Source organism: Hylobates moloch, unplaced genomic scaffold, assembly GCF_009828535.3.
Source record: "Hylobates moloch isolate HMO894 unplaced genomic scaffold, HMol_V3 SCAFFOLD_18, whole genome shotgun sequence".
NCBI classification, from domain to species: Eukaryota; Metazoa; Chordata; class Mammalia; order Primates; family Hylobatidae; genus Hylobates; species Hylobates moloch.
In genome coordinates this window covers 8287861-8311770 of record NW_026652293.1, presented here as the reverse complement: position 1 = coordinate 8311770, position 23910 = coordinate 8287861, and the positions used below count along the sequence as shown (strand labels likewise).

Sequence of the window (23910 nt, the reverse complement as noted above, 5' to 3'; positions counted from 1 at the left end):
GCTGATGAGGTTTTAAAAATCTCATAATGTTTTAAGAAAGCTTATGAATTTGTATTAGGCCACATTCAAAGCCATCCTGAGCCACATGCAGCCCACGGGCTGCAGGCTGGACTAGCTTGCTATAGGTGGTCACGTAGCTGTGGCGAGGATGTCATCACCCAGAGAGAAGCTGAGTACCAGGGACAGAGTCCTGAAATACGCACACAGGGTCAGTCTTAACCCTTGGTGGCCAGGAGGTGGCAGTATATGCCACTAAGGTGTGTTCTGAGGGGCAGGAAAGGGGCACTCAGGAGAGAGAAGCAGATCTCCCAAACTTCAGATTTACCTCTTAGTTGGGTAGTGGTGCCTGGCACCTAGGTGGTGTGGGGAGTGAGGGATGAGGCAGGTGGAGATGAATCAGAGGGAAGTAGAAGTATGCGTAGCTTTCAACTAAAAACTCACTGGAGGCTAGGCTCTGCGGCTTACACCCGTAATCCCAGCAATTTGGGAGGCTGAGATGTGCAGATCGCCTGAGTCCAGGTTCAAGACCTGCCTGGGCGACATGGTGAGACCATGTCTCTACAAATTTTTTTTTTAATTAGCCAGGTGTGGTGGTGTGCACCTGTGGTCCCAGCTACTTGGGACTTGGGAGGCTGAGGCAGGAGGATAGCTTGAGCCCAGGAGGGTGAGGCTGCAGTGAGCCATGTTCATACCACTGCACTCCAGCCTGGGCAACAGAACAAGATCTCCTGTCTCCAAGCAAAAGCAAAAACAAAAACAAAAACCTCACTGGATGGGGATCAAGATGTTACATTGCAAGAAGCACTTAACTAGGAGCCCAAAGGGTAGGGTATCTAGGTTCAAATCCCAGTTCTACTGTTTCCTAGCTGTGTAGCCTTGGGCAATCTATCTAACCTGTCTGTGTTTCAGTTTCTTTGACTATAAAATAGGGATAATGATAGTATCTATCTCCAAGGGTTGTGTGAGTATTAGATTAGTTGATATACGAAAAGTTTTTAGAAGAGCACTTGGCACATATAATGTGCTTATCAATACTAGCTATTAATGTTATTATCTTTAAAATCATCCCTGAATGGGAAACCCTCCAAGTCCTTCTTTCCTATAAAGAGGACCCAAGATCTAAGTCTGGGACTCAGAAAGGTACCAGTCATGTAAGATCAGCTGTTGGGAGAAGGGTCCTGGCAGACATGTACCACACCATGCCATTCCAGGAGCCTCAGACTTCAGAGGCCATGCCAATGGAAGGATAGGGTCACAGCCACATACCTCCTTACCCTGATGTTCTTTTCACCTGACCAGGGTTTAACACCTCCCTTTCTCCAGTGTCCAGGAGGAACTGGATCTAGAATAAATCTAAATGTGTGTGTGTGTGTTTGTGTGGTGTGTGGTGCAGGTGGATAGGGGTGAAGTCTATCTTCTTCCCTCACCCCTCCAGTTTGTCCCTGATCCTGAAGTCAAATGGTGAAGTGGAAAGACCCCTGGGCTGGGCATTAGGTCACCCATGTTCCAGTCCTGGCTCTGTGACTTTGGGTAACTTACTTTCCCTCTCTGACCTCAGTTTCTCAAAGGTCCCTTCTAGCTGAGATATTTCATAATCTTTGAGTCAGCCTATGATTCTCCTCCCCAGGTCCTGCAGCTGCACCTCAGCCTCCTCTTCCACTGTCCTCTCCCTCATCACCACCCGCCAACTCCAGTGTCCTTGCAAAAGGCTGCTAGATCTAGAAATGGCTTAAATCGTCTTTCGAGAGACAGAGAAAGAAAGAGAAGACAGACAGCCTCCCAATTTTCATTTCCCCTACAGCGATGCTTCTCAGGGATCAGTAGATGGGTCAAAGCTGCCAATTTAGCAAACGCCTGGGCCCCTGGGAATAGGAGTCTGAGAACAGGTAAGGGGCAGGCACTATGGAGGTCAGATGTTTCCACGCAGGCTGTAGTGGAGGGAGGTGGTGGGCTGAGCTCCAGCTCCTGGAACGCCTCCCAAGGTGATCATTTCCTGACCTTGCTGCTCAGAGCTCTGTGTCTGCCCCGGCCTGCAGCCCTCACCCTAGTGGGTGGGGAGGGGCCACAGCACACTGCTGGGCCCTGGTGGAAGATGTGAGTCCCTGGGAGCTGGGGGCCTCCTGCCTTGTGAGGCATTTAATATCTTGCGGTTGGGCTGGTGGCATCAGGGAGACCACCCTTCATTGCCAGAAACCAGGGCTCAAGATTCTCCCTCAAAAGTCCCTCTCCTCAGAACAAGCAGGAGTATGATCTGCTTTCATCTCCCTGGAGGTGCTGGGGGCCGAAGGAGAGTTACGGTTCTGTCTGGCTCACTCTGATTTCTTATAAGCAACAGCTAGATGCATGGAGGATAAGCAGAGAAGCATTTCCTGGGCAGACAAAATCACGAAATGATGAAATGGTGGCTTGTTTCATAGTGTGGGTCACAGGTAGTCCTTTCTGGATATAAGGAACTAAACCCACACCAATAACCCAGATGGGCTAGATAATTTGCAGGATCTGATGCAAAATGAAAATGCAAGGCTCCTTGTTAAAAAAAGTATTAAGAATTTAAACAAGAGAACAATAAAGCACTAAAACAAGCAGGAGGCCCTCTGAGTGTGGGGCCTTTCTGAGCACAGGCCCTGATAGACTGCATGACGCGTGCCCATTGAAGCCAGCCCTGCAGAGAACTATCATTTCTTAAGCACCTACTATGTGCCAAGTTTTTTATTTAATTAAATTAATTAATGAATTTATTTTTTGAGACAATCTCACTCTGTCACCCAGGCTGGAGTTCAGTGGCACAATCACGGCTCACTGCAGCCTTGACCTCCGAGGCTCAAGTGATCCTCCCACCTCAGCCTCCCATGTAGCTGGGACTACAGACACGTGCCATCATGCCTGGCTAATTTTTAAATTTTTTGTAGGGACAGAGTCTCACCATGTTGCCCAGACTGGTCCTGAATTCCTGGGCTCAAGTGATCCTCCCCATTCAACTTACCAAAGTGCTGGGATTACACGCATGAGCCACCACATGTGGTCCATGCTAGATGTTTTATACGCATTATCTCATTTAATTATCAAACAACCTTAGACAAAGGTATGACGAGGTTCTCTTTGTGGATGGCTTGCCCAAGGTCACATGTCCTCATGAGTAGCATCGGAATCCAGAGTCTTCTGAGGTCAGACCCTATGTCCTCTCTTGGGCAGCGCTGCCTCTGATTCAGAGTCTTTGGGGGCTGCCAGGAAGCAGGCATGCACCAAAGGATGGGCACACTGAGGTGTGGCAGAGACGCCCTCCCGAGTTTGACTTGCCCCATGCTGGGCTGCTGGCACCCCTCCCTGGGTCTGGAATCTCCCTGGGTCTGGAGCTGTTCCAAAAGGCACACATGCTTGGGACTCAGACCTGGATGTGCTGCCTCACACTGGTGACTAGGAAAGTCACATAACCTCTGTGAGCCTCAGTTTGCTCATCTGTAAAACGGGCTAACAATAGCGACTTCATGTTGTCCTGAAGATTCACTGTAGTCTGGTATATAAGGTGCCTGACACACAGTAGGTGCATGGCAAAGCCCGTTCTCCTCAGGACAGCACGCCACTGCCCTCTCCCTGCCCCCGCCCTCTCTCCTCAGTAAGCCCCACCCCACCTGCGCCTGCTGCTTTTGAAGCACCTCAAATTCACTGTCCCTAGGGCTTCTCCCCGAGGCCGCACTGGTAAGGGAGAGCTCCTGGCTGCCTCTCCCGGAAATCACACTTTGAGTTCCAAGATTCATTGCTAATCACACCAGGGAGAATTCAATTACAATGCCAAGGGTGGGGAAATCACCAACTTTCTGGATTCACCAGATTTCTGGAGTGGCCGTGGCCTGACTCCTTTCTGAGGTGGCAGCCCCGGCCCTGGTACTCATGGACCACCTGCTTCCATTCCTCACTGAGGGTCTCACTCCAGTCCCCGGTCTTTCCTCCTCCCCATCCCCTTTCGGGGAAACCTGCAGGCATCCTGCAGGCTGCCCCTTCCTGCAGGATGGCCTCCTTTCCCTGCAAGCCCAACGCTGGGGAGGCGCCTTCTCCTCTCAAGCTGGTGGTCTGGGTTTCTCACCTCCCAGCTGAGGTTCCTCATCTACTTGGCTTCACCCCTTTCAGGGACAGTTCCCTGGGGACAAAGCTCCCTTCCAGTTCCCTCTCCAGCCCATGTCAGGAAGAGGAGGCAGATGGTTAGGTGGGGAATACCTAAGGTCTGAGAAAGCCTCTGGCACCAGAGAAAATAGCAAACCCTCCCTTCCCCTCCCCCAGACCCAGCCAACTGCAGCTCCAGGCTGCCTGGAGTGACACCTGCCCCTTTGCCCTCTTTCCAGGAGTAAATATTTGGATCAGGTTCAGTCACCAGCTGTTCGACTAAGAGCAAAGTCTGTCGTGGGATCATGAATGGCTGGGATCCTAGGGAAGACATGCTGAGAAATATCAGTGCCCCGGGGGACCCACGGGAGAGCCCCTGGAGCAAATAGTAGGCCTGGGGAAGTACAGATTCCGGCTGACAAATCCCTTTGCTTCCCTGGCTACACCAGGTACTGCCAGATACCAACTTGCAGAGCTAGGCTGGTCCCTGGAGGAGCTGGCCCCCGGAGTATGTCTTTCTTGCCAGGACATTTGGCATAATGGTCTGATTTGGAGGCAGCTTGATATATTCAGGTATTGTACGAGGTAAACTTACCAGGTACCACTGCCTGGCCATTCAGATAGTAGCACCTGGTAGTAACTGACACACTCAGGGGCATTTTGGTTGGATATACCTGTTCATGTGGGTGTGGGCCCCTGAGTCTCGCTGATCATTCAGGGGTGTCTGAGCTGAACAGGCCCGATATCTGCCCCATCACTCCGCTTGCATTCCCGGGAGGCCCTGGTAACTCGAACCATTCTGGTCCCCGTGCTCAGCCGAGAGGAAAAGGAAGTGTGAGTCTAAACCCCAACCTCTTCCTCACTGGTCCCGATGTGGTTCCCGCCTTGCGCCTGTCCAGACTGTTCCCAGGTCCTGACCCCTCCCTGTTCTGCCAGGCCCCACTCCCATCCCTGGGGCCACACCTGGCTGCTCCGTGGGCCCCAGCCCCTCCCAGGCTTCGGGGAAAGGGGAAGCTGGTCTGGGAGGAAATTAGGGAAATCAGCTGCAACTCCAGGAAACAACATCCCCAGGACTGGGCTAAGGACTCCGTGCTGGTCCCGCAGGCAAGGGAACTTGGTGCCTCCAGGCTGAGGTGGGGGCATGACAGCTGTCTTTCCTCAGTCTTGGGCAGAGCTCCCAAGCCTGGCCAAGGGCTGCTTCTCAAACTGAGCTTCTGAGTGAGGAGTGAGAGGAGCACAGCCTGCCCGGGCATTTCTCTGGGCTGTGCTAACCTCAGAGGACAACACTGTGAGTCACCACCACAAGGCTGTCCTCACCCCTGCCCCTAGGATGGAGGGAGGCAAAGAGTGAGCAGGGGAGGCAAGGTCTGGGGCCAAAAATCACAGTGTTGGCCTGGGGCCAATTGGAGACAGAAGAACCACCAGGGGAGAAGGGCAGGGGCTGGGGGAATTTCTGTGCACTTTTCTGATGCCGTCAGCAGAGTTACTTCCCTGGGCTCTAGCTGAATGCTGGCACCGATGCAGCAGCTCAGTTTTAACATAAAATGCCATGCAAATGTCTGCCAAATAGCATCCACATCTTCTACCCATGCCCTGGTTTCAGAGGCTCTGGCCTCTGGGTCCCCTGTCTCTGTCCCCAGTAAACTCGCCTGCTTCCCTGTGTTGCACGATTTTCTCTCAGGCTCTGTCCTTCCCTATCAAGATCCAGCGGCTGGCGCTGGAACCTGGTGTCATCCCGGCCCAAGCTGCCCAGGCGGGGCGACCAGAGAACTCAGAGGTGGGGATGCTCCCCTCCCCAGGAGCCAGGCAGCTGCCCTCTCTCCTCTGCTTCTGCTCCCATCCTGGCTCTCCCTGGGCAGCAGCAGTTGGGTGGGATTCAGAAGCCTGGAGCATCTTCTCCATCCTCCCTGGTGGTCACGGTTGGCAGGAGACAAGTGGGTGAGCAGGGCAGGCTAATCACTTGCCACCGTTTCATGGGGACATCTTTTAAATATTTGTTCAAAATATGTTTAGAAGAGATGCCAAGAGCTTTGTGGGGTGGGCAGCGAAGAACTGCCGGGGCCAGCCTTGGTCCCTCTCCCCTCCCCAATCAGGCCTGTCTTCCTCACCCAGCAAGCAAGAGCCCTGCTGTGCAGCCAGCCCCACCAGCTTGTCATTAGAGAAGTCACCACAGTGAGGGGCTCACTTACAGCTTACACACTTGTCAAACAATTTCTTTTTTCCTTTCCTTTTCTTTTTTTAGAGATGGGGTCCTATTCCGTCACCCAGACTGGAGTGCAGTGGTGCCATCACAGCTTTCTGTACCCTTGACCTCCTGGGCTCAGGTAATCTTCCCACCTCAGCCTCCCCAGCAGTTGGGACCACAGGAACACGCCACAATGCCTGGCTAATTTTTTTTTTCTTTTGAGTCAGGGTCTTGCTCTGTCACCCAGGCTGGGGTGCAGCGGTGTGATCTCAGCTCACTGCAACCTCGGCATCCCGGGTTCAAGCAATTCTCCTGCCTCAGCCTCCTGAGTAGCTGGGATTATAGGCTTGCGCCACCATGCCTGGCTAAGTTTTGTATTTTTAGTATAGATGGGGTTCTGCCATGTTGGCCAGGCTGGTCCCGAACTCCTGGCCTCAAGCGATCCGCCCGCCTCAGCCTCCCAAAAGCTGGGATTCCAGGTGTGAGCCACTACACCGGCCTAATTTTTTTTTAACTTTTGGTAGAAACAGGGGTTGGGGGGCTGGCAGGGAGGCAGTGGGGAAGGGACACTATGTCTCACTATGTTGCCCTGGGTGATCACAAACTCCTGGACTCAAGCAGTCCTCCTGCCTCAGTCTCCCAAAGTGCTGGGATTAGAGGCACAAGCCACTGCGCCCGGCCCCAGACAATTTCTCCAACCACACATCTTGATACTTTCCAAGGGCATTCTGTGCACCTGCCAGCTGGCCACTCCTTACCCCGGTTCTGGCTACAAGGCCCTTTGGGGTCCACCTTGTCTAGCAACCTGACAGTGCCCCAGCATGCATCTCATCAGCCCTTGTCTGGCCTCAAACCAATGGAGTCTATGTGGGTGTGCTCAGATGTGGGCAGTGGAGTGAGTAGATGTTCTCAGACAATCCCCCCCTTCCTAGGACCTCATTTCCTAAAGTTGAACCTCAGAATCTCCTGCAGAAGCCAATGTGGCCCATTTGCTCTCTTGGTCTCCAGCGTTCAGGTAGGAAGAAGGTGGGACTCTCTCCTCTCATTCTGTGCCCTTTCACTTCCTGCCCCGAATCCCCTCCCAAGGTCGTGGGAGAGCCCTGGGCTGTCTGCTCACAGCTCACTCCTAGAAGCAAGGCTTCACCTTGGCTCTGTCCCTCCCCCACTGCCTCTCTGTCCCCCACAGGAGGGGCGGGGGGTGCCTCCACGAGGTTGGGATTTTGTGTTTAATTATGGAGCAGGAACTTGGCAATGAGGCGGCTCCCAGCAGGGTGTGCAGTGTCTCTCGGCACCCTGGCTAATGAGATAGTGTGGAGCCAGCTGACAGAGGCAGGCTGTGTAATTTACGAGTGCCTAATTGCTGTGGAGGCTATTGCTTTTAATGTGATCAAGAGCAAAGGCCTTCTTTTCTTTTCTTTTTCTTTTAAAATCCATTCGCCTGGGAGAAGCGGAGTTCTGGTTTCTCTCCTAACATGTGTTTTAACCTGGACACGCTATTCAGTGGCACTGGGGACGGTCCATTCAAATGGTCTTTCCTCCTGAGTGGCTGTTTAGAGCAGGGTCCTGAGCTGCTTGGGGTTGGGAGATGCAGAGGGGAAGTTCAAGGTGCCTCAAGTGCACCTCAGACTAACTCCCCTTAGCACCTGTCCCAGTGGGACGCCACGTTCAGCACGCAGGTTGCTCACTCACTGGACCAGTGGCTCTTGGAACCTTTTGAGAATTTCACAAAAGTTCCTCTCTCTCAAAAAGAACAATAGCTAGTGTTAATTGTCCTCTTGGTATGTTCCAAGATCTATGTTAAATTTATATACCTATCCCATCTGACCCTCATCATGGCCCTATGAGAAGGGTGCTATATTACCCCCATTTTACAAATGAGGAAATAGAGGTACAGAGTGCCAAATAATTTGCTTATATCACATATGTAGGACTTGAATATGGCAGATTGATTCCACTTGAACATGTTAATTTGTAGAGATTCTCTCTCTCTCTCTGTCTCTCTCTCTCTTTCTCTCCCTCTCTCTCTCTCGACAGGGTCTTGCTTTGTCACCCAGGCTGGAGTGCAGAGGTGCAATCTCAGCTCACTGCAACCTCCGCCTCCCAGGTTCAAGTGATTCTCCCAACTCAGCCTCCCGAGTACCTGGGACTACAGGCATGCACCACTATGCTGGGCTAATTTTTGCATTTTTTTGTAGAGATAGGGGGGTTACCATGTTGGCCAGACTGGTCTCGAACTCCTGATCTCAAGCGATCCACCTGCCTCTGCCTCCCAAAGTGCTGGTATTACAGGCATAAGCCACTGCACCCAGCTGAGATTCTCTCTTTAGAAACATACAGTCTCTGCTTCTCTATCTCACATAACACACACATACACACTCACAATGTTGGCATATAATGTTATGGGTTTTCAGACTCACTAAAGCCCTGCAAGGACCCTCTTCTGCTGCTCAGGGATATGACACTCCCCCATTTAGGAGGCTGGAATCCAGACTGTGAGGTGCCTGAGGGCAGGAACTGTGGCAGTCACCACAACTACTGAATTCAAACACCACTTAATTAGTGTTTACTGAAGGAAGGAAAGGGGAAAGAGAGGGAAAGAAGGGAGGCAGTGAGGATAGGCATGATCCCTGCCTTCAAGAAGTTCAGAGGTCTGGTGACAAGGGGCTCATGCCTGTAATCCTAGCACTTTGGGAGGCCAAGGCGGGTGGATCACCTGAGGTCAGAAGTTCAAGACCAGCTTGGACAACATGGTGAAACCCCATCTCTACTAAAAATACAAAAATTAGCTGGGTGTGGTGGTGGGCGCCTATAATCCCAGCTACTTGGGAGGCCAAGACACAAGAATTGCTTGAACCCAGGAGGCAGAGGTTGCAGCAAGCTGAGATCACGCCACTGCACTCCAGCCTGAGCAACAGACCGAGACTCGGTCTCAAAAAAAAAAGTTCAGAATCGAATTAGTCAGACAACCTATTAATATGCAAAGACAAATGAGACTTGTAAATAACAGTCCAAAAGAAGAGAAGAGCCATCCCCAGTCCAAGCAGAATCCATTGCACCAACTGGATAAAACCCCCGAATACTTACCGCAGGAAGTCAGACGACAGAGAACCGCCGGTCCAGCGGGGATTGGGGTGGTGCGGGACTAGTTGGGCGACCCAGGTGGTGGGCTTGGAGCCTTTCAAGAAGAATTCATTAAGGGTGTACACAGTGTTCCTGACGGCAGCTGTGTTTGCTTTCTCTCCAGGGAGGGGGTTGGCGGTGGGCAGGAGAGAAGGGCCAGGAGACCGGCACGGTCCTTAGCTCCTGCCTCCTTTCAGCTCAGCCAAACAGCTCAGCAGCCACCAATTCTCCCAGTCTCCCTCTCCCGCCTTCCACTCATCCCTCAGCCCTCCATTCAGGCCTCTGCCCTACTCCCATCTCCAGAATTGCCCTTGTTAAAGTCACCAATCTAAGGCTACCAACCATCTCTGTTTGCCCAGGACTTTCAGTGCTAGAACTGGGAGAATCCCAGGCAAACTGGGCCTATGGCCACCCTGCCAATGGCTTCCTAGTTGCCAAATTCAATGATGTCTTTCAGTCTTGCTCTCTGGGCACCTCCTGACTCCCCTTTCCTTTCCATCACCTCTCTTCCCCTTGCTCCTGTCCTAACTTCTGGTCTGCTTGTTCTCTTCTTCCTTCATCTGCTTCGCTTCTTCTGCCAATTCAGTTCTGCCATGTCGGTTCTCTAGACCAGTGGTCCCTAACCTTTTTGGCAGCAGGGATCAGTTTCATGGAAAACGTTTTTTTTCACAGACCCGGCAGGGAGATGGTTTCAGGATGATTAAAGCACATTATATTTAGTGTGCACTCTATTTCTATTACTATTACATTGTAATATACAGTGAAATAATTATATAACTCACCATCATGTAGAATCAATGGGAGCCCTGAGCTTGTTTTCCCATAACTAGATGGTCCCATCTGGGGGTGATGGGAGACAATGACAGACCATCAGGCATTAGATTCTCATAAGGAGCATGCAACCTAGATTCCTCACATGCGCAGTTCACAATAGGCTTCGTGCTCCTATGAGAATCTAATGCTGCCACTGATATGATAGAAGGCAGAGTTCAGGTGGGAATGTGAGTGACTGGGAGCGGCTGTAAATACAGATGAAGCTTTGCTTGCTTGCCCGCTGCTCATCTCCTGCTGTGTGGCCCCGTTCCTAACAGGCCACCAGGAGTTGGGGACCCCTGTCCTAGACCCCAGTGAGCATCTGATATATACTAGTCCTGGGCATACAACGGCTAAAGATGTGCTCTCTGGCCACAGGAAGCTCTCAGCCCAGTAAAGGAGGACGACATGGAGCCCTCAAGCACTGGGAGGCACACAGTGAGAGAAGTATGTCAAACAGATATGCTTCCAACTGGGGAGTGATCAAGCCTGTATAGACAACATTGAGCCTGTGTATGTCAAGGAGGCAGTGACTCTTGAGTTGGGTTTTGAAGAATGAATAGGAGTTTACTAGGTAAGTGGTGAAGGAGGGAACCTCTCCTATAGGTGGGAACATGTGCCAAGGCATGAAGCAGTGAAACACAGTGGTGTGTACAAGAGAAGTACTCATAGTTTGATGTGGCTGGACACAACAAGAGAGGGAGAAAATCAGGATGAGCTGATGACGGAGGCAGGAGATCCATATGCCATAAGGGAGTCTGTGAATGAGCACAAGGAGGCCCATAGCTCCTGAAAATGAACAGAAAATGTTGTGCATATGTGTTTTGATTCCTCAGATTTCATCAGATTCTGAAAGAGGGGTTGGGGACCCAAAGGCCCCCTGTTGGGGAGCTACTGGAAGCAACTGGGCAGAGGAGGAGCCACTGGCAGATTGGCCAATGGCTAAGGTTAAAGCCACTCTGGCGTCTGTCTGAAGGAGGGGTGTGGGGCCTGGAAGCTAAAGGCCAGTGGGCCAGTGGGGCCCGCAGGGTTCAAACCTCGGCCTTCTTCTTTGGCCCTGAGCAAAGTCTTTCCCGGTCAGCCACCTCCAGAGCACTTGTCTCTAGGCCCATCCAACAGGCCTCTGGAGCATTTCTAAAAGTCTTCACCAAGATGTTCAACTGGCTCCTCAAGGGCTACCTGGCTACGGCTGAAATCAGCACCTGTGCTTGGCCCATAGCAGATATTGAGTAACTGCTTTCAAACTGAACTGAGATCTAACTGTCCAATGAACTCATGAGCTGGGTTTTAGGGTTTGGTTTTAGGTCTTCCTGGGGATCAATCAACTCTCTTGGTCCAAAAGTCTCAAAATTCTTAAGGTTTCCTGAAAAGAAAATCTATGGTTCCTATCCCTATCTATTAGTTGAGAAATAATTTCATTATATTTCACTATAATCCAAGTAGGAGTCTTTGACCCCATTCTCCAGGTGAGCAAACAGAGACCCAGGGGTAAAGAATAGGCTTAGAAAGACCAGGTAAACCAGCTGTCTCTCCTCCCCCACCCTGTATAGGGGTCCTCTCAGTGGCCCACCCTAGCCAGTGTGGCCTGCAGCCTCACCCCAAAGACTCTTCTAGTCTTGTTCCTAAGGACCACTTTCCCATTTACACCAGCTTTGTGTGGTGATTCTGTTGTCATGGCAATGCATCAACCTGAAGGGGGTGGGGTATGTGTGTGTGTGTAAGTTTGGAAGGCACCGCTGGATGTAATGGTTCTAATTGGTTTGATAGTTGCTAGGGTCAACTGGCCTGTGATTGGCTGACTCTATTTATGGGTCCACCCTGTCCTAGAACCCTCTGGGGATGCAGCTGTTGCCTCATCTGAAGTCTAGAATGGTGTGTGTGTGTGTGTGTGTGTGTGTGCGCATGCACGTGCGTGCACATGTGTAAACACATGCATGAATGCACACATGCCTGTACTTTCACCACAAATAGCGAAGGGAGTATATGACACTTGGTGCAGTGATAAAGCAGAAAGTCCCAGGCTCTCTGCTGGAATCACACTGCAACCAGTGTGATTTTTCTCCTAATCATCCCCACTTCTCATAAATCACTGGAAAACAATGGCCTAGGTTTAGCCAGAGGAGCAAGAGTTGGCTCAGCCTAGCCAAGTCCTGCTGTCCCAATGACTCACAGAGCTCTAACTAGCTAGGCCATAATGGGTCAGTCCATCTTCAGGTCTCTGCTGCCAATCTCCGTCCTGCCTGCCAAGGGCAGGCTGTTGAGGTGAGTTTCTCTGTTCTCACTTAGCTTCTCATTTCTCATGTCTTTACTTGATTCCTGGAACCCTAAGAAGGGCCCTTTGGACAAACTCTAATGATCTCATACACATGCAGATCATTCTACAGTGTGCAAAGCACTTTCACAGTCACCTTTGCATTTAGTTCTCACAGCCTGAAAGGCAGGTATTCACGCTATTCCCCTTTTGCTATAGAGGAAAACAGAGGCCCAGACAAACAAAGTGATTTCTGCACCTTAGGGGCAGAGTCAAGTCTCCAGCCTCCCAAATGTCCCTGCAGTGCTTTCAGAGACTGTGCCTGCTTGGATATAGGGCCAGAGGGGAAGGGAGCCCCTGACAATGTGCAGAAAAGAGATTCTCTGTTGGCTGAACTCTCCCTGTCTCTGGATGCTGTGTCTCCCAGGGGAAAGTGGGGCGGGCTTGAACTTTGGTTTTTCAGACGCTATTCAAATGCACTGCCCACACAGTCTGTGAGGGAGAGCTGTTTCCATTTTCCCTGCTCAGCCCTCAGGCACCCAGGGACGCCTGTCCTATCTGCAGAGCAGTGGCATGTCACTGGCAGCGGGGAGGAGAGACAGGAGCAGAGCGGGGAGTGGGCTGAGCTGCTGCTGGGGCCACCATTGTCATGCTGCTCAGGCCTGCCAGCATTACACTGCTACATGGCTAGGGTGACCAAGGCCTCCCGGGGATGCCACAGATCCATTAGACTAGCAGAGGGGAAGGGGGCTGCAGGGCCCACAGGGGATGGGCCCCAGGGGCTGGGGTGCCAGGAAAACCCCCAACTGAGGGTCTGTTGTCTGTCCTTCTGCAAGGAGGGAGTTAATGGGCTGCAGAAAAGAGAAACAGCATTGATTGGGTGCCAAGTTTACATCTTATTGAAACCTCACAACCACCCCATGAGAGAGGAACTATTACCATCTCCATGTTATGGACAGGAAAGGAAGTCGGATATGTCAGTAACTGCCCAAGGTCACACAGTTTATGTGGCTTTAAAGCTCAAAGTATTGCTTGGTAAGGCAGCAGGGAAGGAGCCCCTCCTTAGTGGAAGTCCTAGGTAGTGCTGCTTCTACTGTGTTGGGCTTATTGCAAGATGCACAGAAAGAAAGTTGGCATTGGAGGGCAGGGGACACCAAGGGGTGCAGAGGGAATTTTTGGAATGGTACAGATGAGAAGCAGAAAAATTAGGATGACCCAAAGAGCACACATACACAGGCCACTGATGTGTATGACTGCGTATCATGGACTCCCTATCCAGCTAGTAAGCCCTGCCCAGAGTCACTCTTACCTGGTTCCCCCCTCCCACCTCCCATCAGCACTTGCCCTTTCCTGGGGTGGCCAAAGCTCGACGTGCCATCCTCTGGGCTCCATATGGATGTCCACCTGCAGTTCATCCTCTTCCTTCAACCCTGAGAAGCAAGACGATGCTTCACAACTGAAGCTTTCAGAGATTCTGAAGCAATCCCATGTGGCGGTGGTGAGGCAGGGGTGATGTGACAGGCTCCGAGCAGGTGGCTGGCCCTACACCATTTCAGCTGTCATCTCTCCTCTGTGGAGCTGCCCCAAGTTCTCTTGGGCAGAGTTAAGGGCTTCTTCCTCTGCTCAGCCCATATTGCCTTGGTAGGTGACTGCCTCTGCATATCTTTCTCCGCCTGAACAGTGAACCACATGAGAATAGGAGCTCAGACTTAAAATCATCTATCCAATGCAAGGATCCAGTATAGTCCTTGTCACATAGCAGGTGTTCAATAAATGTTTGTTGAATGCATGAATGATAGTAATTACATTTACTGTCTATTGAGTTCTCCATTATGAGCCAAGTCCTATGCCAGGCCCTTAGCATACATTACCCTAATATGTACAACAACAATACAAGATTGATTTTAGCAACTTTGTTCTACAGGTGGCCTCAGAAAGGTTAGTTCGCTTGCCCAAGTTCACAGAGCAATCTAAGGAGGTGCTGGGAATCAAGGCTCACTTAAGAAGCTCCCAGGTCCCACTCAGCCTATCACATCAGTGCTTCCAATCTTGACACTCCTGGCTCCCTTATCTTCTAGAATCCAATAGTCACAAGCCTCCATGACTCTGTCTCCTACCTATCTCTCAAATCAGTTCCCTCCTCTCCTCCCTGCTGCCGCTGTGGGGTCTAAGCTTATTCTCATTTTCCACTAGGATCAGCCTCCACATTGGGAGTCTTCAGGACCCAGCACCTGCCTGCCTCTACAGTGTCACCTCCACCCCAGACTTTAAGCTCTGACCTCATGGAACTGTGGGTCCATATTCTCTCACCCCTGCACTCTGCACAAGGGATTATCCCTCCTGGAAAAACAGAGAAAACCCTTCCTCCCCTCTCTTGTCCCCTCATCCTGTAACCCTCACCTCAAGCAGAACAGCTCCTCCCAGGCATCTGTAACACTAAGCTCCCTCCTATAGCATCCTGTTTGCTTCCCTGCCCTATTACACCATGAGCTTCTTGAGGGCAGGGACCGGGTTATATTCATCTTACGTGCCCAGAGCCCTGGCTATCATTTGGCACATAAGAGATGTTGAGAAAGTGTTTGTGGAGACCTCTTGACTTCACCCCCCTAGTTCCTTGAAACTCTACCCTTTGGCCCCCCTCTCTCTAATCCACCAGTAAACAGTTCCTTAGCCATAGTCCTTCTCCTTTTCCCTCCCTGCCCCTTCCAACCCTCTTTATGGCCTCCTGCTCCCCAGGCTTCTCACCATCCACTGGACTATGGAGCCAGGCAGGTTGCTGCATACCTAAAGGCTCTGGATCCATGCACCCCGACAACACTTGGCAGCTTCATTTTTAGGAAGTGCTGCGTCCAGGAAATCTGCATGCCTTGGCAGAGAAAGTAAGGTAAAAAAAAGAGTTGGGAGGCCCTCTGTGAGATGTCAACAACCCACAGGTCACTTTCATGCATGCGCCCAGTGTCTTCCTTCATTCTCCTGTCTCCAGCTGACAGTGAGACCTCAGGCCCATGTCTTCCAGAAGGAAACTGTTCTATTCTCAACAACTCACAGTCCCCAGGGAAAGGGTTCAGGTAGAAGCACATGTACACTGTGGAGCACCCCCTCCTAAGGAGACTTTCCCTGTGGGAGACCCCAGACTGCAGCAGCCAAACCCTCTGGGAGGGCAGGGGACACAGACCGCCTTGATGAGGTGCCATAGAGCCAAGGCACACCTCCTCTCCTCAGAGCCCTCAGGAGAAAGCAGAGATGAGAGGGGCCTGGCGGTGGGACACCGTGCCCTTCACCCCCATCCCCAGATTTTTGCTTTGTTTTTTTTTTTCATCCTTGAAGTCAGATGATGTGGGTGCAATGGCCATTGGCCTGAGTTCTAATCATGGCTCGCCATTAACTCTTGTGACACTTTGGGCCAGTTCAATTGCTTTGCTGGGCCTCAGTTTCCCCTTCTGTAAAATGAGAGTGCCACTAGCTGAACTAGCCATTCTGTAACCCTTCTTGGATGATTCTCAAATATCCTGTGGAGTTTAATTCCAAAAGGACACGTTGAATTATCCTTCAGGGAGGAAAATGGGAATGATGGCTGGTAACAAGGGCTTCATTCAGGTCCTGGAGAGGTGGGAACTTTGTCCGGAAAGGTAAGTGACAAGTCTCACTGGATAGGGTAGAAGGGGAGCCCGAGCGCTACTATTGTCAAGAAAATGACCACCAAAATCTGTCCATGCACATTCGTTTCTAGGGCGCCAGGTACAGGGAGATACCTAGGAGAGGTAGGAGCACTACTTTTAGAGATAGGCAGGCACTCTCAGTGTACCCCTGGCGCCTTGGTGTCCTGGGGTGGTCCAGTCCAAAATGCCTCATCCCCTGGCCAAGGCTCTCAGGGCCGGCTTTAGAAACGAAACAGGAAGAGGCACTTGGACCCTGGTTCCCAGAGTGGGAGAAAGGGGTGGGCACCCGGGCAGAGGGAGCCCTGGGGATTGGTAGCAGCTGTGGGCAGGGCGGGAGGGCCGGGGGCGGAGTCAACTTGTACATGTGAAAAACTCTGGCGGGGGCCGGGCATTTTCCTTCCTCCTCCTCCTCCTCCTCCCTCCTCTTCCCCACCTTCCTCCACTCCCTCCCTTCCCCTCCCCTTCTACCTCCTCCTCGGCCAGCTCAGGTTGCGGCTTCTCTGGGGAACTGCTCACCTTTCCGGAGCAGGGGAAGCTGCCCCGTGCCCGGGAGGGAGCGGGCGCGCCGCGGCCCCCAGGACACGCGCTGTGAGTCCCGCGGGCGGTGCGCCGGGGAGGAAGGAGGAGGTCGGAGGAGGGGGCACCGCGGCGCCGGGTATACGGAGCAAAGGTAAGCGGAACGGCTCTTAAAGGCGCAGTTTTGCTTTTGCCCTGGGGCTAGAGGTTGGAGGGAAATACCGGAGCGGCGAGGGGAGAGCAGAGATCACGAGGCGTGATCTGTGTGATACTGTGTTGTGTGTTGAGGGTTGGGGGGTGCCCTCGAAAGGCCACTCCTAAGTTCCAGGTGCTTGAGAGGGAGGGCTATTTTGCAATCTCAGACCCCGCGCCCCCTCAGGGAGTCTCCATCTGGGATCACTTTGGCCCCTGAGCTCCCGTCTGAACCCTACAAAGCAAAGTTTTCCACCCAGTCCCGAACCAGGCGCTTTCTAAGCTCCCTTCATTCTGGGAAGGGCAAGGGTCAGGAGTCTGCAGGGACCAAAGGACCCGAGAGTGTGGGGCCACATCGCTGCCTTGAAGGGCTTCCTGGGCTCTGGTGAACTTTCCAGAGCGGCAGGCAGGGGGTGGGAGGCCAGAGCCCTGGGAAGAACGTGGAAGGACACGTGAAGCCCTGCAGGTCCCAGTTCCGGGGGAGGCAGGGGTCTGGGGAATGCTGCTTCTTCTCTCTTTCCACCCCGGAAGACCAAAGGGGCAGTGCCCCCCTCCACCCCTCATCAGCAGGCGACAGAGGGTTAATGCAGCAGAGGGAAAGGAGGCTGGGTGGGTGGCGGGGGGCGGGGGGGAGTGGGCGGTGACCTGTTGGGCTAAGGAGATGTGCCTTGAGGATTCTGCTGTAGTTGAGGGACACCATCAGGAATCTGAAATCCAAAATCGGGTCTGGACTGGAGCCTCTGTTTTCGCCCTGTGGGGGGCGGGGATTCCCTGAAGGTGTCTGCAGACCTTGTGCTGGGTGGGAGTTGGGCTGCAGAGACAGTGAGGGGTTTTCTGTGCTGCAGGGTCAGCACCCTCCTAGGCACCAGCCCTGCCTCTCTTCATTCTCTCTGGGCACCTCCCGGCAGTCGGGGTGGGAGGATTGACACTGTGGGAGTGAGAGGCCCTGGAACCTCTTCTGCGCTATCTGCTACTGTCTCCCCTTCCTCCCCACCCCTAGCCCAGCCCTCGGCAGTTCCCCAGCTGTGGCCTGGGCCCTGTGACTCACTAAGACCACCGGCTTGCCCCTCCTGTGTCAGCACCTGGTGAGCTTCGGCATGTTCGCGTGGCATTCCCCACCCGGGCATGGGCATGCAGCACTTTCCTGGACACTGGCCTGAGAGGACGCCTGGAGCGCCTGGTGGACTGGCACGTCCTCAGAGATCCCTTGCCTTTAGCCTGGCCTTGGGAGGAGCCTGGGAAAACGGTGCTGAGGGTGCTGAGGGTCGGTGGAGTACAGGGCGACACTGGCTCCAGGTCTGGGTTTGCATCCTGAAGGCGTTCCAGAGAGAGGGTCACCTTGCCACAGCCAAGCTACTATCTCGGGTTACCCTTTCCCAGCCACCTCTTGTGCAGCCGAGGAGGCTGTGGGGCTGACCTCCCCCACCCTTAATCTGGGGTGTACCTGACCATTGGGTTCCTAGGACTCTCCCCACTGGGTCCCCAGGACTCTCCCCATACCCTGCCAGGAGAGTGGAAGAAGCTCTCCACGCGTGCCAGAAGAAGTTCTTCCCAAACTTATCGGGGGTGCCAGAGGCAGAGTAGACAAGCCTTAGTGGCCACCATTTGTTGAATATCTACTGTGTGCCAAGCAGTGTGTCACAACTTTATGAAGTAGGTATTGTTATCATCCCCACTTTACAGGTGAAGAAACTGAGTCTCTGAGAGACCAACTTTTCCAAGGTCACACAGAGGTGGGATCCAGCCCACTTCCGTCTGACCCCAAGCCCCTGCTGTCAACCCCTGCCCCATTTTGGGGAGGTTCCGGCCCACTCTGGAGTTCTCTGGTCTGCATCAGTCCTCAGGAGAAGGAAGAATGGGGGTGGTGCTCCAAGTATTGAGGCTCCCATCTGTCTGTCCTGCACTAGGCAGAGCCAGGCTTCTCCATGGGGCACAGGAGAGAGGGCACCAGATCTGAGGAGCAAAGAGGTTCTTGGTCTGAGATCTCGTGGGATCAGGCTCCCAGCCCTGCAAACCCCTGCTCAGGTCTAGAGGACATGGAGCTGCCTTTCAGGGTGCATTTGCTTCCTCTACAGACCCGGACTCTGTCCTCTGCCTACTTGGGCCGTCCTGCACTCAGGGGAATGCGTCCTACACTGTGGGGCAGAGCCCGGCTTGACTCTTCCTGGTTCCTACTCTAACCAAGCCTCTACTTTCTGGGATCACCCTGTTGGGACTTTTGTCCAGCATCTCCATCTACCTGTCCTCTGATTCCTTCTGTTCCTCTCTAACTGAGCTTGAGACCTAAAGGGGAGGGCAAACTTATGGCCTTCGTGGAATCCAGCTCCAGCATATATTAGCTATGCGACCTTCTCCTCACTAGCACACTCATGAACTTCTCCCAGCATCCGTTCCCTCATCTGTAAAATGAGGATCATAATAGAGGGCTGTTATAAGATTTAGGCCGGGTGCAGTGGCTCACGCCTGTAATCCCAGCACTTTGGGAGGCCAAGGTGGACGGATCACGAGGTCAGGAGATCGAGACCATCCTGACTAACATGGTGAAACCCCATCTCTACTGAAAAAAAAAAATGCACAAAATTAGCCGGGCGTGGTGGTGGGTGCCTGTAGCTACTCAGGAGGCTGAGGCAGGAGAATGGCGTGAACCTAGGAGGCGGAGGTTGTAGTGAGCCGAGATTGCGCCACTGCACTCCAGCCTGGGTGACAGAGCAAGACTCCGTCTCAAAAAAGAAAAAAAAAAAGAAATAATGCACAGTGCCTGGCATGTAGCAGAGACTAAATCACTGGTAGCTATAGTGGTTGGTGGTGCTTGTTTGGAAAGGGAATTTCCTGGTGATTGCACCAGGGCTGGTCTACAGACCAAGGTAGATTTTCCTAGCCCCATCAGGCCAAGCCCGTAGTTAGACAGAATCTTTACTGCTCTTCCAGGTTAGGGAGGAGGGCTCTGTCTGTGTAAGAGAATGGTGGTGGTAGTAGGGGAATGGGTTGGATGGAAATCTTCCAGGAGGGGCCAGGAATCTGTGCTGTGGGGGCCCTACCTTCTAGCAGGTATGAATGAGGCAGGCACTGGGAGCTGGAGAGGCAGCAGCCTCCTGTTCTGAGGGGCCTCTGGCAGCACCTTCTTTCCCTGAGGCAGGAGGACCCTCCCCTGGTACTTAATTAATTGCGGTCCCTGTTCTGCTCTGTTGTTCAGAGTGAGTGGCTGGCCTGGTTCCAGGCCCACCTGATTAGCCCATCTTTGGCAATAAGTCACATTCCTCTTCCTCGGCCCTGTGTCCCACCATAACCCCTTACGTCCCCTTCCCTGGACTTTTCACCTTTGCCCTCCAGGCATTCCCTGCTGAGTGGGCACTTTCCCACATCCAGGGAGTGGGAGCAGACCAAGGTTAATCTTGTCCTGGCTCCCACAGCTGCTTACACACACACACGTGCATGCACATGCACACACAGGCTGGGCTCACAACAGCTCAGGCCAAGGGTCTGGGACCCGGGATCACTACAGAGCTGGTAGCTGGGCCTGGCTGGAGCTGGTCAGTGGTTCAGCAGCAAGTCTGGAAGAGGAAAAGCCGTGGGCGCATCTCCGCCAGACCTCCTGTCTGAAAGAGAGCCCATCTGCTCCTAGAATCTCCACAGCTACATCTGCAGAGGAGGAGGGGTAGTGAGGCAAGTGTGAGGTTTGGTTTTAAACTGAAAAGGGAGGTGGGTGGATTGCTTGAGCCCAGGAGGTCGAAACCAGACTGGGCAATGTGGCAAGACCCCATCTCTAAAAAAAAAAATACAAAAATTAGCCAGGTGTGGTGGCACGTGCCTGTAGTCCCAGCTACTCAGGAGGCTGAGAGGGGAGGATCGCTTGAGCCTAGGAGTTTGAGGCTGCAGTGATCCATGATTGCATCACTGCACTCCAGCCTGGGCAACAGAATGAGAACTTGTCAAAAAAAAAAAAAAAATTGAAAAGGGTCTTAGGCTGGGTGTGGTGGCTCATGCCTGTAATCCCAGCACTTTGGGAGGCCAAGGCGGGCGGATCACTTGAGGCCAGGAGTTCGAGACCAGCCTGGCCAACATGATGAAACCCTGTTTCTCCTAAAAATACAAAAATTAGCTGGGCATGGTGGTGTGTGCCTGTAATCCCAGCTACTCAGGAGGCTGAGGCAGGAGGATCGCTTGAACCCAGGAGGTGGAGGTTGCAGTGAGCCGAGATGGCACCACTGCACTCCAGCCTGGGCGAAAGACAAAACAAAACAAAACAAAAAACGGGTCTTGAAGCAAAGCTCCCTGACAGCATGAGTAACCTTGAAGAGACTAGACACATTGCTCTGGGAGACATGGGCCAGAACTTTTGAAAGGACTATGATGAGATCCTCTTTCCTGGAACTCTTGATAATGATCCCACCTTCTGAGCCTCCCTACCCCCACCATTAAATAAAAGTCTTCCCTAGAAATGGTGGAGTCGGGATAGACAAGATGACCCAATAATGGCTGGCTGGTGCACTCATCATTATTTATATGTTGAGTGTATGTCTCCTGTCCACCATGGGTGGAGGCAGTTTATGGACTTTGGGGTCGGTTCATATTCTGCCTCCTCCACTCAGTAACTGTTTGCCTTAGGTTAAGTAATTTGCTCACCCAGGTTTCAGTTTCCTCATTTGTAAAATTGGAGGATAATACTATTATCTCATGTGATAGCGAGGACTCCAGTGAGATAATGTCCACCCAGTAGCTCTTTGCTTTACCTGATGTCATTATCAAGGGGCAATGGCAGAGTTAATGGGCTACATTTGGTAGTTCTCAGTGCCTTTGGCCCCACTTGATATTTTTTTCTGAAATCAGGGTCCCTGCAAACATCAGGGCTCAGCCCCCAAATTGGGAAGAGAACTCTATTCTTAAAATGTTTCTGGCCAGGCACGGAGGGTCACACCTGTAATCCTAGAACTTTGGGAGGCTGAGGTAGGTGGATCACCTGAGGTCAGGAGTTCAAGACCAGCCTGGCCAACATGGTGAATCCCCGTCTCTACTGAAAATGCAAAAATTAGCCAGACATGGTGGCAGGCGCCTGTAATCCCAGCTACTCCAGAGGCTGAAGCACAAGAATCGCTTGAACCAGGGAGGCAGAGGTTGCAGTGAGCCAAGATTGCACCACTGCACTCCAGTCTGGGTGACAGAGCGAGACTTTGTCCCCCCTCCAAAAAAAAAAGAAAAAAAAAATTCTACCCTCCCTCACTCTGAACATCGTTCCCCATCTTATCATTATCGAGGGAAATTCAGAGCTCCAGAATGATTATTGCCCTCACACCTTGCTTCCCTAAAGAAGCCTGCCCTTTTCTGCCTGGGGAGTCTCCTCAGGAACCAGACCTTCTTCTCTTCTCTGGCCCCAGCCACCCAGCACCCCGGGCTGTGGGGTGACCAGCCCAGGAGGGGACAGGGCTGTCCTTCCCACATCCTGGCAGGACCCACTGCCTGGAAGCAGGTGGGCGGTAGGTGTTATGCTAGAGGGCATCACTCTTGACAAAGCAGCACTGGCTCCCAACTCTGCCTGCAGCATGGGATGAGCCCAGGAAAGGGGTCACAGAGCCCCTCCCTGATCCTGCCATGGAACCCAGCTGGCAGCATCCCCCTGCTGTGGCTGGGCTGGGTGCCATGTTCTGTGTGGGTGCCAAACTTGGCATGGCTCCTTCCCCAAGGAAGGTGGCCCTTGGGGAGGCTGCGACTTTCTTGGCTGTGGTGACCAATAAAGGCAGTGCCATCTCTACGCAGACCCATGCAGTCCCTTCCAACCCTGCACAAAGCCAGAAGCTCACAGTGTGGTCCCAGCTCTGCCCTGTCACCCTCAGTGGCCTCGGGCAGATGCTCACCTTTCTGAGTCTTGCCTTCTTTGCCTGAAACATGAGGGTGCAGACCAGAGGATTTCCAAAGCCCCCTCCAAGGCTGCTGGTCTGAGGCTCCGACTTTTGCCAGTCCTGCTAACAAGGCGAGCTGTGTGCTGGGGTCCCAAGAGGGGCTCAGCCTCCTGTTCCTCCAAACTGTAGCTGACGTCTGGGTACCTGGTCCCTGCCATGCTGAGATGGGCAAGGAAATCCTGGAATGCCTCAGCCCTGTCAATTAGGAGGAGAACAAGTACCTCGCAAAGAAATGGATGCTAGATTCAAACACTACGTAGGCACTGGATGCTCAGGGCTAGGGGTTGGCAAACCATGGCTCTTGGCCAAGTCCTGCCTGTTTTTGTATGGCCTGTGAGCTAAGAATGATTTTTACATTTTTAAGTGGTCGGTAAAAAGTCAAAAGAAGAAAAGTTTTGTGACCCTTAAAAATTTTATAAAATTCAAATGTTAGTGTTCCTAGTAAAGTTTTACTGGTGCGAGGCCAAACTCATTCATTTACATCTTGCTTGTGGGTGCTTTTGTGCTACAAAGGCAGAGTTGCAGAGTTGCAACAGAGACGATGGCCCACAAAGCCTAAAATAGTGGCTGTCTGGCCTCTTACAGAAAAGGTTTGCTGACCCCTGCTCAAGATAATCATAGTTCTCTCCAGGCCTTGCACTAAACTGCTCCAGGGTCTCAATCTAGAAGTACTTTATTTTCGTTTAAAAAGAAGTGTTGCTCTTTTCTTCTTATGTAAGCAATAAATGCTCATTATGGAAATATTAGAAGATGCAGATAAGCAAAAAGAAGACATCAAAATCACCCATAATTCTGCCACCCAGGAATAACTACTGCTGGTGTTTTGACTTACCGCCTACTGGGTTATCTAACAGTGTGCTGTGTTTATATGTGCATGCCTGTGACACATGTGTATATCCTGCATACATACAGCTTTTACAAACTGTACACATCTGTCCTCTTCACTTAAAAACACATCTCGGCCAGGTGCGGTGGCTCACACCTATAATCCTAGCATTTTGGGAGGCCGAGGCGGACGGATTACCTGAGCTCAGGAGTTTGAGACCAGCCTGGGTAACATGGTGAAACCCCGTCTCTACTAAAATACAAAAAATTAGCTGGGTGTGGTGCCGTGCGCTTGTAGTCCCAGCTACTTGGGAGGCTGAGGCAGGAGAATTGCTTGAACCCGGGAGGCAGAAGTTG

At 52.3% G+C, this 23910-nt stretch overlaps 2 protein-coding genes across 4 annotated transcripts in view; both read left to right on the top strand.

Moving 5' to 3' along the window:
* The window catches only part of RHEX (regulator of hemoglobinization and erythroid cell expansion), a 919952-nt gene that overhangs the window by 348488 nt on the left and 547554 nt on the right, over positions 1 to 23910 (top strand). The window lies entirely within an intron of this gene.
* The window catches only part of CDK18 (cyclin dependent kinase 18), a 29804-nt gene continuing 22417 nt past the window's right edge, over positions 16524 to 23910 (top strand). The window contains exons 1-2 of one of the 3 annotated variants that reach the window (XM_058430426.1): positions 16524 to 16796; positions 17835 to 17919. The gene's annotated coding sequence lies outside the window, so the exon portion shown is untranslated. The remainder of the gene's footprint in view (positions 16797 to 17834; positions 17920 to 23910) is intronic. The other 2 variants (XM_058430425.1, XM_032136717.2) reach the window with 2 other exon arrangements.